At 36.5% G+C, this 13,476-nt stretch overlaps 1 pseudogene; it reads left to right on the top strand.

The window, feature by feature from the left end:
* The first annotated feature begins 847 nt into the window (after positions 1–847).
* LOC119542900 lies at positions 848–9,565 on the top strand (annotated as a pseudogene).
* The last annotated feature ends 3,911 nt before the right edge of the window (positions 9,566–13,476 follow it).

A 13,476-nucleotide genomic window follows, 5' to 3' on the forward strand; every position in this document is an offset into this window, starting at 1 on the left:
CCTGGGAGATGTTTGACTCAAGGGAGCAGAACTGGCTGACATCCCCTGCTCCTATCCGTCAAGCTCTGAAATCATCAACCCATTCGTCTCCATGAGCTGCTCCCAGCATGGCAGGGATTCAAAGCAGGCCTGCTCCTGGGATGATCAGGACCCTTCTGACGTGCACTTTCAGCATGAGGAGTCCCCAATGGCCTTCTTGAAATTGCCTTAGGACTACACTGTTGCCTAACACCTTCCTTGTTTCCTTCCCTCTGTCGCCTGGAGGATTCAGACCGCAGCACCGTATGACAACCTTCCCAGCCTCCTCCTGCTCCCTCCCTGCTTTCCCACACAGGCCTTTCCCCCAGTAATTTCCTTGCTTCTCAGAGGACCCAGACTAAGACACAATATTTCCTATTTTGAGATTTAATGCTTCCAGCTCACAACTGAGGTGCAGGAATATGTATACATATTAAGGAAAGGAAGGTATTGTACAAATATTTAAAGCTTGATCTCTGTTTTGTGTTTTGACAAATTAGGATTCAAATTCTAATGCATAGCTTTACATGGAAATTATGAACATTGTCAATAGTAGCAGGTGATACAATATGTGCCTTGAAAATAACTAGCCGAGATTCTTGAGAGGAATGAAGGTGGTTTTTATAAAGATAACTAAAATCATGAGTGGGAGCACAACTGGAGGCCTTCCATTCTTTGCCAGTGGCTATCAATAGTACAGGAAAAAGAAATTTATAGAATATAGATACACAAATCTATAACAGCTCAATTATAAATCAACCTGTCAGTGATGTACTGAGAGCAGATTCCCTATCAGCTGGCATGGCAAGCACATTGAAAATATATATTTTCAATCATTTCTGCTGGAGAATTCATAACAGGGATTTGGGGAAATGGATTCATTGTACTGGTTAACTGCATTGACTGGATCAGGAGAAGTATTATCCTTGGTTGACTTTTTGCCACCTGTTTAGCAATTTCCAGAATATCTCTGCTATGCATGACAATTTGAGGTATGGGTTTCAGTGTAATCTATGAGCAAATGTTGTACACTATCTAATGATAAGCATAGACATCTTCTGGGCAGGAGTCAACTATTTCTGCACTGCCTGTGCCACCTGCATCAGTGTCTTCTATTTCCTCTAATCCCACTTTTCTCTGAATGAAATGGAAAATTCACAGGGTGCTTCTCATTATTGCACTGGGGACTATCCTCTGTTTCTGCACATGCCGCCTTTTGAAGGATGTGATAGCTAAAGATTGTTTGAAGACCAGGTAAAAACTGGAAAGAAGTTTGTCATGGAACTTCAGAGTGAGAAAAGTAATTTGTTTACTTCTCAGATGCTCCTGAAATACTCCATGTTAGGTGTTCCTCATTCCTTTTGTTGTGTCCCTGACCTCCTTTCTCCTTTTTATCCTCTCCTTATGAAGTCATACCAGGCAGATGAAGGGCACAGATTTTAGGGATCCTAACACAGGGTCTCATGTGAGAGTCATGAAGTTTATGATTTCATTCCTACTCCTCTTCGTTATGTACTATTTGAGCAATATCATACTATTGGACCTATTCTAGTCTAGATAATTTTGTGGCAAAGATGTTTGCTAACATGGTAGTATTTTCTATCCATCTGGCCATCCATTTCTTCTGATTTTGTGGAACAGCAAATAGAAACAAGCTTCTCTCTATGTCCTGCGGTAGCTGAAGTATTGCATGAGTATAAGGAAACCTGCCTTCTCATAAGCATGTCTGAGATGAGGGGTGATGTTCTCAAGAATGAAGACAACTTAACAGGACTCCATGTACATCTCTCCCACTTACCCCAGTGTTTCTTTTTAATGCAATTTTATTGAGATATATTCATACACCATATAATCCATCTAAAGTATATAATCAATGGCTCACAGTATCATCATATAGTTGTGCAATCATCACCACAATCAAATTTAAAACATTTTCATTACTCCAAAAAAATTTTAAAAATTAAAATAAAAATAAAAAAGAAGACTCAAGGCAACCCATAGTCCTTATCCTCACCCCTCCCATTATTTATTTATTATATTGTACCTATTTTATTACACATTTGCCCATATACTAGATAAAGGGAGTGTCAGTCACAAGGTTTTCACAATCACACGGTCGCACAATAAAAGCTATATAGTTATACAATAATCATAAAGAATCAAGGCTACTGCATTACAGTTCAACCGTTCCAGTTATTTCCTTCTAGCTATTCTAATACACTAGAAACTCAAAGGAGTGTCTATGTAATGCATAAGAGTAACTTCCAGAATGACCTCTCAACTCTATTTGAAACCTCTTAGCCACTGAAACTTTATTTTGTTTCATTTATTTTCCCCCTTTTGGTCAAGATGTCATTCTCAATACCACTATGCCAGGGCCAGGCTCATCCCTGGGAGTCATGTCCCACGTGGGGAGGGGGGGATAGTGAGATAATTTGCAGAGTTGACTCAGATATATAGGCCATAACTGAGCAACAAAAGAGGTTCTCTGGGGATGACTCTTAGGCTTAGTTATAAGTAGGCTTAGCTACACCATTGGAGAGAGAAGTTTCATAAGGGCAAGCTTCTAGAACGAGGGCTTGGCTTGTTAAATTGGGAGCCCCTATTGTTTAAGAGAATAGCAGGAATTCCCCAGGTGGGGAAGTTTAATATTCCACATTTTCCCCCTAGCCCCTCAAGGGAACTTTGCAAATACTTTTTTATTTTCTGCTCAAAATATTTTGGGATGTATTGGGGTATTACATTGGCCTGTACAGAATAAGATCTCATTCCCTATTCCATGTAATTATGTTAAGTAAACTGACCAGACAGGTTAAATTGGATAGTGTGCTACAGAAAATATAAATTTTATACCAAATAAACCTCTTTTCCTTTGGTCTTACACAGAAGTTAAAGTTTTAATATACAGTCAATATCATTCTTTATCCTGTAATCTAAATTTACCTTAGTCCTAACCAAGTCCATTTCATTCGTATCTCTCATTGTAGTCTGATCTCTTTCAGGTACTATGGAGTAATGCTGACCTTCAGAGCTGCAGAATTCTATGAGTCTCAGGTGTCATGCAGATTACCCAAATTTCCAAAGAACTACCAGGTGTCACACAAACAGCTCAGCATCTCAGAATTTAGAAGTAGCAGTTGTAACTCAGGAATAGATGTGACTGCTGTAAGAGCTCACAGTCTAGGACCCTTTACAGTAAGCCTCATTAACCATTCTGTACTTCTTAATCATCAACTGCCCAAACTCTGCCCCCATTCGATCCCCATACAACCCATGCTCTTGAATTCAGTTCTCAGCATTTGCTCATTATAGTTAGTTTATATGAGTGAGGAGTTAACAATATTTGCCCTTTCACTTTTGGCTTATTTCACTCAACATAATGTCCTCAGGATGCACTCACCTAGTTGCATGCCTCATGACCCAATGTCTTTTATTATGTTCTGTGATAGATCATTGAGCCTAGTTGAAAAGGATTTCACTCTGTTTCCATCAGAATAGTGATTATGTAATTAATAGTAAAATTAGATTATATGGTTAATGCATTTTATGTTAGGCACTGTATTAGAAATTTAAATTTTATCTGACTTAATTTCCATTATATTTATCTGATGAAATCATGTACACATATATGTATATATGTGTAAATATATATAAACACATAGAGAATAGCTATGATATACACAAATATTGATATATTTATGCAAATACAAACATGCACATTTAACTCCTGAAGAAAAGTAAATATTTTAAGTCTTCATTTAAAACTAGAAAGGGACAGCCAAATGAGAAGAGTAAATATGTTGAAACAATTTTAAAACGACATACAAAAATACATATGTGAGCACAAAAATAATATAATTTGAAAGCCTCTTGTCATTTGTGGCTATTTCCTAATACATGTCATGCTTTGTTAATATTTCCAACAAAAAGCATCAAGGAAAAATTAAGAACCTCAACCATTAAAAAGGGACTCAACTAGCAGACTTAGATTCCAGGATGTAAATCTTTAGAAATTTACTGGTTATCACTAGAAGTTAAAAGCAAAGACATAAATAAAAAATATGGAGAGTATATACTATACAGAATTTCATTTCATAAATATCTCTTGGCAAGGAAACAAAGATTCCTCAAAGGGAAAAAAAATCAGGGACAACTACATAGATTAAAGATTTAAGTTCAATAAAGAATAAGTACCTAACAAAATACTACCAGGGATCAAGGAAAAAAAGTAATGTGTGGGAAAGAAAAAGGACAAAATAACACAATCCCAGAGAATCCTTAAATAAATAGCAAGCAAAATTTGGTGACTATTTGGGATATATACTCAAAGAAAAGAAAGACATTATTGTAAATAAAAGCAAGAAAAGTTTTCCATTTTTAATACTTAACAACTGAAATTAAACATTTTCCAACACTACTACAATTGATTTTAAAAAATCAATAATATAGAAAATCAAATTAGTAAAATAAAAACTAAAACACAGATCTTAGACATTGTAGGCCCCCCCAAAAATATTCTAAGAAGGAGATAATAAAATATCTTGAAAGTCGAGTTTTGTGTTACAATCTCTTTAAGAAAATTATGAACAAATAACAAATAGCACAAAAAGTAAGACTGTGATTAAACAATGCAAAAAATATATAGCAAATATGTGATGGGAACCATCACTTTTCCTCTTAGCTTTCTCATCTCTGAATTATCTAATTCCCTATATCAAAGAGCCTACTGATTCCACATATGTAGCCCCAGTTCACACTTGATCCCAATCGGGGCCTGCCTTGAGAAAGAAAGCAGTTAGGCTGCCCAATACTTCACCAAATTGCATATCTGAATGGCTGGATTGAGTCCCATTTAACATAGTTTGTGGGATGCCGCATTCTCTCAATATAATCTCATTTTCTGAGTTAGAGAATAGAAGTTATATCCGAGCTACTTCTTTGTGCTTATCCTGTGTTTCTGTTGAAGGAGGTCTCTGAATTACCTATCGCTCATAAAGACTGAGGCACTTACTTATATGTGGCTAGTCTTCCTTCTGGGAACTAAAAACCTTCTCCAAAAATCTCAGGTTTGTGTTACTGTCTCTCTATTTGATGTTATTTAGTGTTATTAACCTGTTTAATGTTAAAAAGATTTCTTCAATTCCTTATCAATCCCAATCTCCTCTCTTCCTCCTCTCTCTTTTCATGGTGTGGGATATTCGGATACTTTATTTTGGCATTGTTACCAGTTGTCTTGCATGATTAAACCAAAAGGGGCATAACAATTAAAAAGCAGATTTGCTCACTTGGGAAGACTACTGTGCTCAGCTTTTAGGCCCTTAATAAGTACTTTCCAAATGAGTAAATGAATGGCTTCAAAATATATCTCAAATATTACCAAGAATATGGGTATTTTGAGGAGGTAGAAGAATACCGCTTTTAAGAAAGATAATTAGATAATGTGGCTAGATTACAACTGCAAAATTTTAAGTGTAGCAAGTCACTGAGACAAAAGACCAAAACAAAAGCAAAATGACTAAAATATTTATTTGAAACTTCTAACACCTCTTTATCTGTGGTAGATTGCTTAACATGATGGAAGAACATATCTGGGAATAAATGAGCCTAGAATGGGCTAGTATGATACATTTTGGATGGATGATGCATCCAAAATAGGTAAAATAGAAATGCACCAGCAACACCCACTGAAACCAGACTATTTCTTGAGCATGTATCACAGGTGGTCCCAAATAAGTAAATAAACAAGAGAAGAAAAAGACCTTGACTTGGAAAATACAAAGCTCAACGTACAGGATGCACTAGAGTTTACTATGAAAAGAAAAAAAGGAGAAAACACAATTCAAAATAAGTTTTATATCGTTCCCATTCCCCAAGTATAATCCCAGATTAGTACTAAGTGTTATTCATTAATGGTGGTTTATTAGATATCCTATGTTTTCACTGTGCCTAATTGCTTTTGATTCCTTCTTGGGCGGTTTAATGTAGATATAGAATGCCTGCATTTTAAGAGGGTAGAATATAAAAAGGCTTTGTCTAGATGAGCTGGACAAAAGTTGGACTCAGCATAAAAGCACAAAGCAACTTTATTCTTTTTCAACCCTGTCCCCACAGCCCTGACTTATTCAGTTATTCTGCCCTTTCAAATATAAAACCTTAGGCAGATCCCAAAGCTTCTACGGTCACTCACATATGGAGTGGATTATGTAGTTGTAAAAGAGTAAGAAAGGACAAGAGAGGAAACCATCCTATGAAGTTAGTGTTATTTGCAGTTCTTTCTTGACTATTACAAGCCTTCAGTCATACCAGATGTTTTAATGTAGACTCTTCTCTGGGCACTTTGTGGATGTTACTGAAATCCCTTCACATGGGACTGCCCGCCTGACATTCCCTGATATGACTGATGCCCCCTTCAACAGGTACAGTCTCAGGAAATTGCTAGGCTGCATTCTGATGTTATACTGTACTGTACTTCATCAGTTGGTTTTACTTTTCCCCATCATGAAATACTCTGTAGGAGTTCCCTTTTAAGATGGGCCATACCAAGTTCTCTTCTCCAGGGTCCATATCTGGCCCATCGAAATCAAAGTCTCTTAATTTTTCTATTAGAATTTTTATCCTTATTTCTTCTGAAATACGTTGAGCAAATTATTGGGCTGGAAATTATAGTTCACTAACTTAATATTCAGAAGAGTCTGTTCTCCAATTCAGCAAAGCTATCATTAAAAAGAAAAAAAGATGTGATTTTAATTCCCAAATATTGTTTGCCTTTTATATAGGGGAGAATTATTGTTTTAAAGGTGTGAAACCCTCTCAAATTCCTCTGAGTTTTATATTTATTTAAATATTCTCTTATGTCCCTGGCATTAACTGCATTTCCTCAAAAGACAGGTCTTTCATGTGTTCAGTCTAGTATTTCTCTTTTTTATTTTATTTTATTTTATATTTTTTTAGTAGTATTTCTCTTTAATGGTCTTGATTTCCCTCAATATTAATTGGTTGTTTTTAGTATATTTATATATGCAGGTCTAATGGGTGGGCAAGACTTTTGTTGTTATTGTTTGTTCCTGTTTATTTTTTCTTTTTGTTTTTCATTTTGACCAGCACAATGTTTTATAATTTTGATATGAATGTCTTTAGATGGGACATGTCCTTTCCAGTTTTCCACACTTCTTATAATTCCCAAAAATCTGTCACCCAGCAGCAATATACATTTATGTTCCATACCTGCCCTTTTATGTTTTATTTTATGACCTTAATCTACAGATATTCCTTGGTCAATATGAGTCAGTATGGGTAGATAAAGTCAATTTATTTAATCTAGGTTAAAATCACTAGTCGCTCAGCAGCTAAACCCTATTCTGATTAGGGAACCCCTGGGTGCCGTGATTATGTTGGGCCAGGAAATGGAGAAATGACTTCGCAGGATTTCCCTTAGGGAGAATTAACTGCTTGTTTTTGGAAGCAGGGCTCCTTCATACCTTGAAATTACCTGAGGACTACTTACTGTTCTTTCTTAATTTGATTTATTTGCATGGTCATAAACTTTGCCCCTTTTCCTACAGAACTTCTTGACTTTTTCTTGTTAACTCATAAAATCTATTTATGAATTATGAATATTATTCTTTTGTGTGTTACATATGCTGTAATTGTTTTCCTGTAAATTATTTTGCTTTTTGTGTTTGTGTATTACATTATTTTCAATAGAGCTGTTTTACAATATTATATGTGTGTTTAATCTGTCACTTGCTTCCTTTCTGGCTCTGGAATTTTGAATTGTGCTCTGAGGAGAGCATTCTCATTCCATTTTAAAAAAATATTTTCCCTTTTTTTTTGTTGTTGGTTTTTGCTGTTGTTGTTCATGTATGTGTTTGTGTTTGATTTCTAAACCTAGATCTTAAATCAAACTTATGTTTATTTTTGTTTATTTTGTGAAGTAAGGAAACTGACTAGCTCAAATGGATAGCTGATATTCTTTTCAGCACTGTATCTCTAAGTAGGTGTAGCAAACTCAAATGTCCACCAGGGTTAGGAATGTTGTTAAATACATGAACATATAGGTAGAACTAATTGTAATGAACTGGTGTGTGCATTCTTTCTATATAAGTGTGTTCAAACTTATTTTTAAGCAGAAAAATTCATGTCTTTAAAATGCTAGTGACAGATGGCCTAAAAGGTCTGAATCTTTATAGGAAAAAAAGAAAGTTTCTTAGGGAAAGAAAGTATCTGAGGTTAGATGGATGTATTGCCCATCAAGTTTCCTGACTATTTCAAACTCCATATCTTGCTATATAATGCTGCAGCCTACACTGTGAGTGTGCTTTATAATTAATCAGAAGGGCTAGGGTTGTTGGTTTTACCTACATGTTGAAGTATTTACTGTGGTGAAAATTGCTTTACAAGGTTCCTGTTCTACAGGTCAGATTTGTAAGTCAAATTATACAGTTCTTTGGGAGAGTTCAAATTTACAAAAGAGTGAAAATTAATCTGTGCCTTTATTTACATGTTAGCAAATGAGAATTTGGTTTTTCAATTATCTCTATACATGGAAAATTACAGTTTGTAGCTGACATCTGGACCAAGACTGGAAATTCTTAGCAGTGCTGGTTGGAAATGTTGGACTGTTAGAGTGGGTCCACAGTCCTATTGTAGATTCCTGGATTGCTAAAAAGAAGAGCTATGGTTAAAAAAAGGAAAAGAATACTACTGTGTAATCATACATAAGATCTGTATCGTTATCCAGTAAATCAACTGGAAGTCAGTCACTCAACAAATTACAGATCAGAATTTTTCTCCTTGAAGATATGTTAAGTACATTGAGGAATACCATCACAATGGTAGTGTGAAAAATTTATAATAGGAATTTTAGGGAATAGATTCATCAGACTCACAGTTTGTATCACCTGGATTAGAAATTGGAAGTTGTTGATGGGTGATTTCATTCTTACTAGCTCGGCTTTCTCCAGAAGCAGTCAACTGTGGCTAACAATTGTCAATTTGTTTTCAACTGTGTCCTATCAGTAATTCTCATGGAAAGAAAACATACTTTCTAGTAGCTGGATAGTGGCTAACCACTTGAGCATCAGTTTGCTACTTGTCTCCCTGTCAGATTTCCTGAAGATCACCAATTTATCCCAGTCTCCTTTTCCTCTGGCTAAAATGTCACTCAACAAGGTGATTTTCACATTTCTGCTGGTATCTGTGCCCTTCCTGTTCATGAACTTTCCTTTGCCAATGAGTTTTGATGCCTCTGGTCTAATGTCCAAGAAAAATATGAAAGAAATATGGCTGGGTTATTCAACGTGAGTAAAACTCAAAACTTAAATGCTATGATTATCTTTGTCATCGGGTCCTTCCCTCCTTTCTCGGTTTCCTTGATTTCTTTTTTCCTCTTACTCCTCTCCTTGTGGAGATGCATGAAAGCACATGAATCAGGGATTCCAGAAACTCCAGTATGGAGGTTCATTTTGGAGCAATGAAAACTGTGCTTTCCTTCCTTATACTCTTTGCTATGTACCTATTTGCTTTTTTCATGACATTTGGGGGATAGCTTTCTCTTCAGGACAAGCTGATCGTGATGTTTTGTTATATGATAGGAGTTTTATATCCTTCAGGCTACTCATATGTTGTGATTTTTGGAACCAGCTAAATGAGTCAAGACTTCTTGGGGATTTTTTGGCACCTAAAGTGTGTCCTGAAAGGAGAGGCCCTCTCAGCTACGTTGACCGGACTGTGACAACACTCTCATCAAGCGGAGAGTGAGGTCGAGAAGTCTGTGGAATCGTCCTTGCTTCGTTGGCTTCCTCCTTTTGTACGTGTACCGTGTCACTGAGTATTGTTTAAATTCTTCCTAGTCCTAGAACTTCTAATCAAGTAACTAGAAAAAACTTTTTAGAGAAGAAGCATCACCTCCTTGAGTTGTTAGAAATTTTTATAAAGAAATGGGGCTGGGAATAATTCACACATTCACTCACACAGACCTGCAGAAGGGGGGTCTTGATGTTAAGAAATTAAACAAAAGTGATTAAATTGAATAGGTGGTATAATAAGACAACAGAGAAAAAAAGTCGGATAGAAAAATTATTGAAAGAAAAACTGAAAACTACTAATCACTAACACCGAGTCATTGATAGAAGTCAGGATATTATAATCTGTCGATATTTTCTGGAATTATGAGGTTGACTCAGATCTACAGAGTAAAGCCTTGTCCAGTGAGTCACAGTTTATATTGATATGCTACTACCTAAAGTCATTTATTTTCTCTCCTTGCCTCTGTAACAATATATGTTCAGACATTTATTTCATGTTTTGATATTTTTTTACAAAATGCCACATTCTGTGCTAGGTACTGAGGTGCTAAGGTAAATAAGACCCACTCCTTATTATTAAGGAATTACAGTATATGTATATTTTAATGGAAGAGACACTTGCTCCTCTCATAACTGTTTTTTTTTAATTCAGTTTTATTGAAATATATTCACAAACCATACAATCATCCATGGTATACAATCAACTGTTCACAGTATGATCATATAGTTATGCATTCATCACCACAATCTATTTCTGAACATTTTCCTTACATCAGAAAGAATCAGAATAAGAATAAAAAATTAAAGTAAAAAATGAACACCCAAACTATCCCCCCATCCCGCCCTATTTGTCATTTAGTTTTTTGTCCCCATTTTTCTACTCATCCATCCATACACTAGATAAAGGGAGTGTGATCACAAGCTTTTCACAATCACACTGTCACCCCTTGTAATCTACATTATTATACAGCCATCTTCAGGAGTCCAGACTACTGGGTTGGAGTTTGGTAGTTTCAGGTATTTACTTCTAGCTATTCCAATACATTAAAGCCTAAGAGGTGTTATCTATATAATGCGTAAGAATGTCCACCAGAGTGACTTCTCGACTCCATTTGGAATCTCTCAGCCACTGAAACTTTATTTTGTTTCATTTCACATCCCCCTTTTGGTCAAGAAGATATTCGCAATCCCACAATGCCGGGTCCAGATTCATCCTCAGGAGTCATATCCTGCGTTGGCAGGGAGATTTACACCACTGAGAGTCGGGTCCCATGTAGTGGGGAGGGAAGTGAGTTCACCTGCCGAGGTGGCTCAGTTAGAGAGAGAGAGGACCACATCTGAGCAACAAAGAGGTACTCAGGGGGAGACTCTTAGGCACAGTTATATGCAAGTTTAGCCTCTCCTTTGCAGTAACGAGCTTCATAAGGGCAAGTCCCACAATAGAGGGCTCGGCACATCAAACCACCAGTTCCAATGTTTGTGACATCAACACCAGTCCAGGTGAGGAAGTCCAACACTTCTGCACCTTCCCCCAGCAACTCATATGGTGGTGGTGGGGGGGCTGTCAATGTATTTTTTATTGTCTGCCCAAATTACTTTGGGATGTGTCACTATTTCACTCTAACTTATACTAACCTACGGTATTTCACTTCCTATTCAAAATTCCCTGTAATTGTGATGTTTGAACAAACTGACTGTAGAGTTATACTGTTTAGAAAATATAGATCCTGCACCAAATAGACATCTCTTCCCTTGGTCTCACATGGAAGTTGAAGTTTTAAAACACAGTCAGTTTTGACCTTTACCCTTTGGCCCGGTTTGCCCTAGTCTTAAGCAGTTCTGCTTCATTCATATCACTAATTGAAGTCTGGGCTCTTTTTCAGCTTTTTTTTTTAACAATTGCTGTATGCGCTAATACTGACATTCATATCTGCTGAGCTCTAGCTCGGAGTTTCAGATGTCTCAGAGATACGCATTGTTCCAGAGACCAATCAGGTTATACACTAAGGAAGGGATCGGCATCTCAAAGTTTAAAGATAGGCACTACAATTCAGGAATAGAGTTGACTGCTGTAAGAGCTTACAATCTGGGGACCATTACGATAATCATTTCCAAGTTAGGCTATGTTCTAAGATTCAATTCTGAGTTTACACATTGTAGTTAGTCCGTATTGGTGAGGCATTACAGTGTTTGCCTTTATTTCTGGAGTACTTCACTCAAATACTTTGTACAGGATCCATTCACCTCGTTGTGTGTCTCACAGCTTCACTCCTTCTCATAGTTGCTCAATATTCCATTGTATGCTTACACCACAGTTCACCATTCTGTTCCTCAGTTTATGGACCCTTAGGTAACCTCCACCCATTGCAAATCATGATTACTGCCTCCATGAACACCAGTTTGCAAATGTCCATTCATGTCTCTGCTCTCAGATCTTCAAGTGACATACCCCATAATGGGGCTGCAGGACCTTATGGTCCCCACATACTTAACTTTTTTGTGGAACCACCACACTGACCTTCAGAAAGGCTACACCATTCTACCTGCTCATCAACAGTAGATAGGTACATCCCTCTCACCATGTTTTCTCCAACACTTTTACTCCTATATATATTTTTCCTATAATTTTATAGAGTTATATTCATATACCATACATTTATCCACAGTGTACAATCAGTTGTTCATGGTATCATCATAAAGTAGTGCATTTATCACCACAATCAGCACTTGAACATATTGATTACTACAAGAAAAATTGTTTGTTTGTTTTAGCAATAATAAAAAAGATGATAAAAAGAAAAATAACATGTCATACAATACAATATAATAATAAGGACAGAAAATAACACCACTACCAAGAATCCCATATTCCTCTCCTATATCCCCCTCTCGTATACACTTAGCATTGGCATATTGCCTTTGTTACATTTAATGGAGGTATATTACAATGTTACTGTTGTAACATTGTCTCCAGAAATACAAATGGCTCAAAAACATATGAAAAAATGCTCAACTTCACTGGCTATTAAGGAAATGCAAATCAAAACCACAATGAGATATCATCTCACACCTACCAGAATGGCCATTATCCAAAAAACAGAAAATGACAAGTGCTGGAGAGGATGTGGAGAAAGAGGCACACTTATTCATTGTTGGTGGGAATGTAGAATGGTTCTGATGAAGTCCTTTGATGTACATTGTCTCCAGTTTGCTTTGATTATGTTTTTTCCCAAATACCATCCCTTTTTCAACACTCTACATGGTTGACATTCATTTGCTCTCCCACATGCAAAAATATTTTTATATTTGTATATTTAGTAACAGTCATTGGCCACTCCAGTTTTTGCCAAGTTATACAGCCCAGTCTTTATCATCTATCTTTACCTCTGTTGTCAAACATTCCCCTATCCCACCTCTTTCAGCTTTACTCACAGACATCTGTGTTCATTGTACTTACAATACTGTGCTACCATCACACAGTATTATGCTATCTATTTCTGGATCTATACAATCTATCCTGCTAAACATTCTGTAGTCCTTCAGTATCAAATGCCTGATCTCTACCCTCTTTCTATCTCCTGGTTGCCTGTGTTGTCAGCTTTTAACTCCTGAAGTTTGTTCATTAATGTTTGTTCATATTAGTGAGACCATA

This window comes from Choloepus didactylus, chromosome 8 (assembly GCF_015220235.1).
Source record: "Choloepus didactylus isolate mChoDid1 chromosome 8, mChoDid1.pri, whole genome shotgun sequence".
NCBI classification, from domain to species: Eukaryota; Metazoa; Chordata; class Mammalia; order Pilosa; family Megalonychidae; genus Choloepus; species Choloepus didactylus.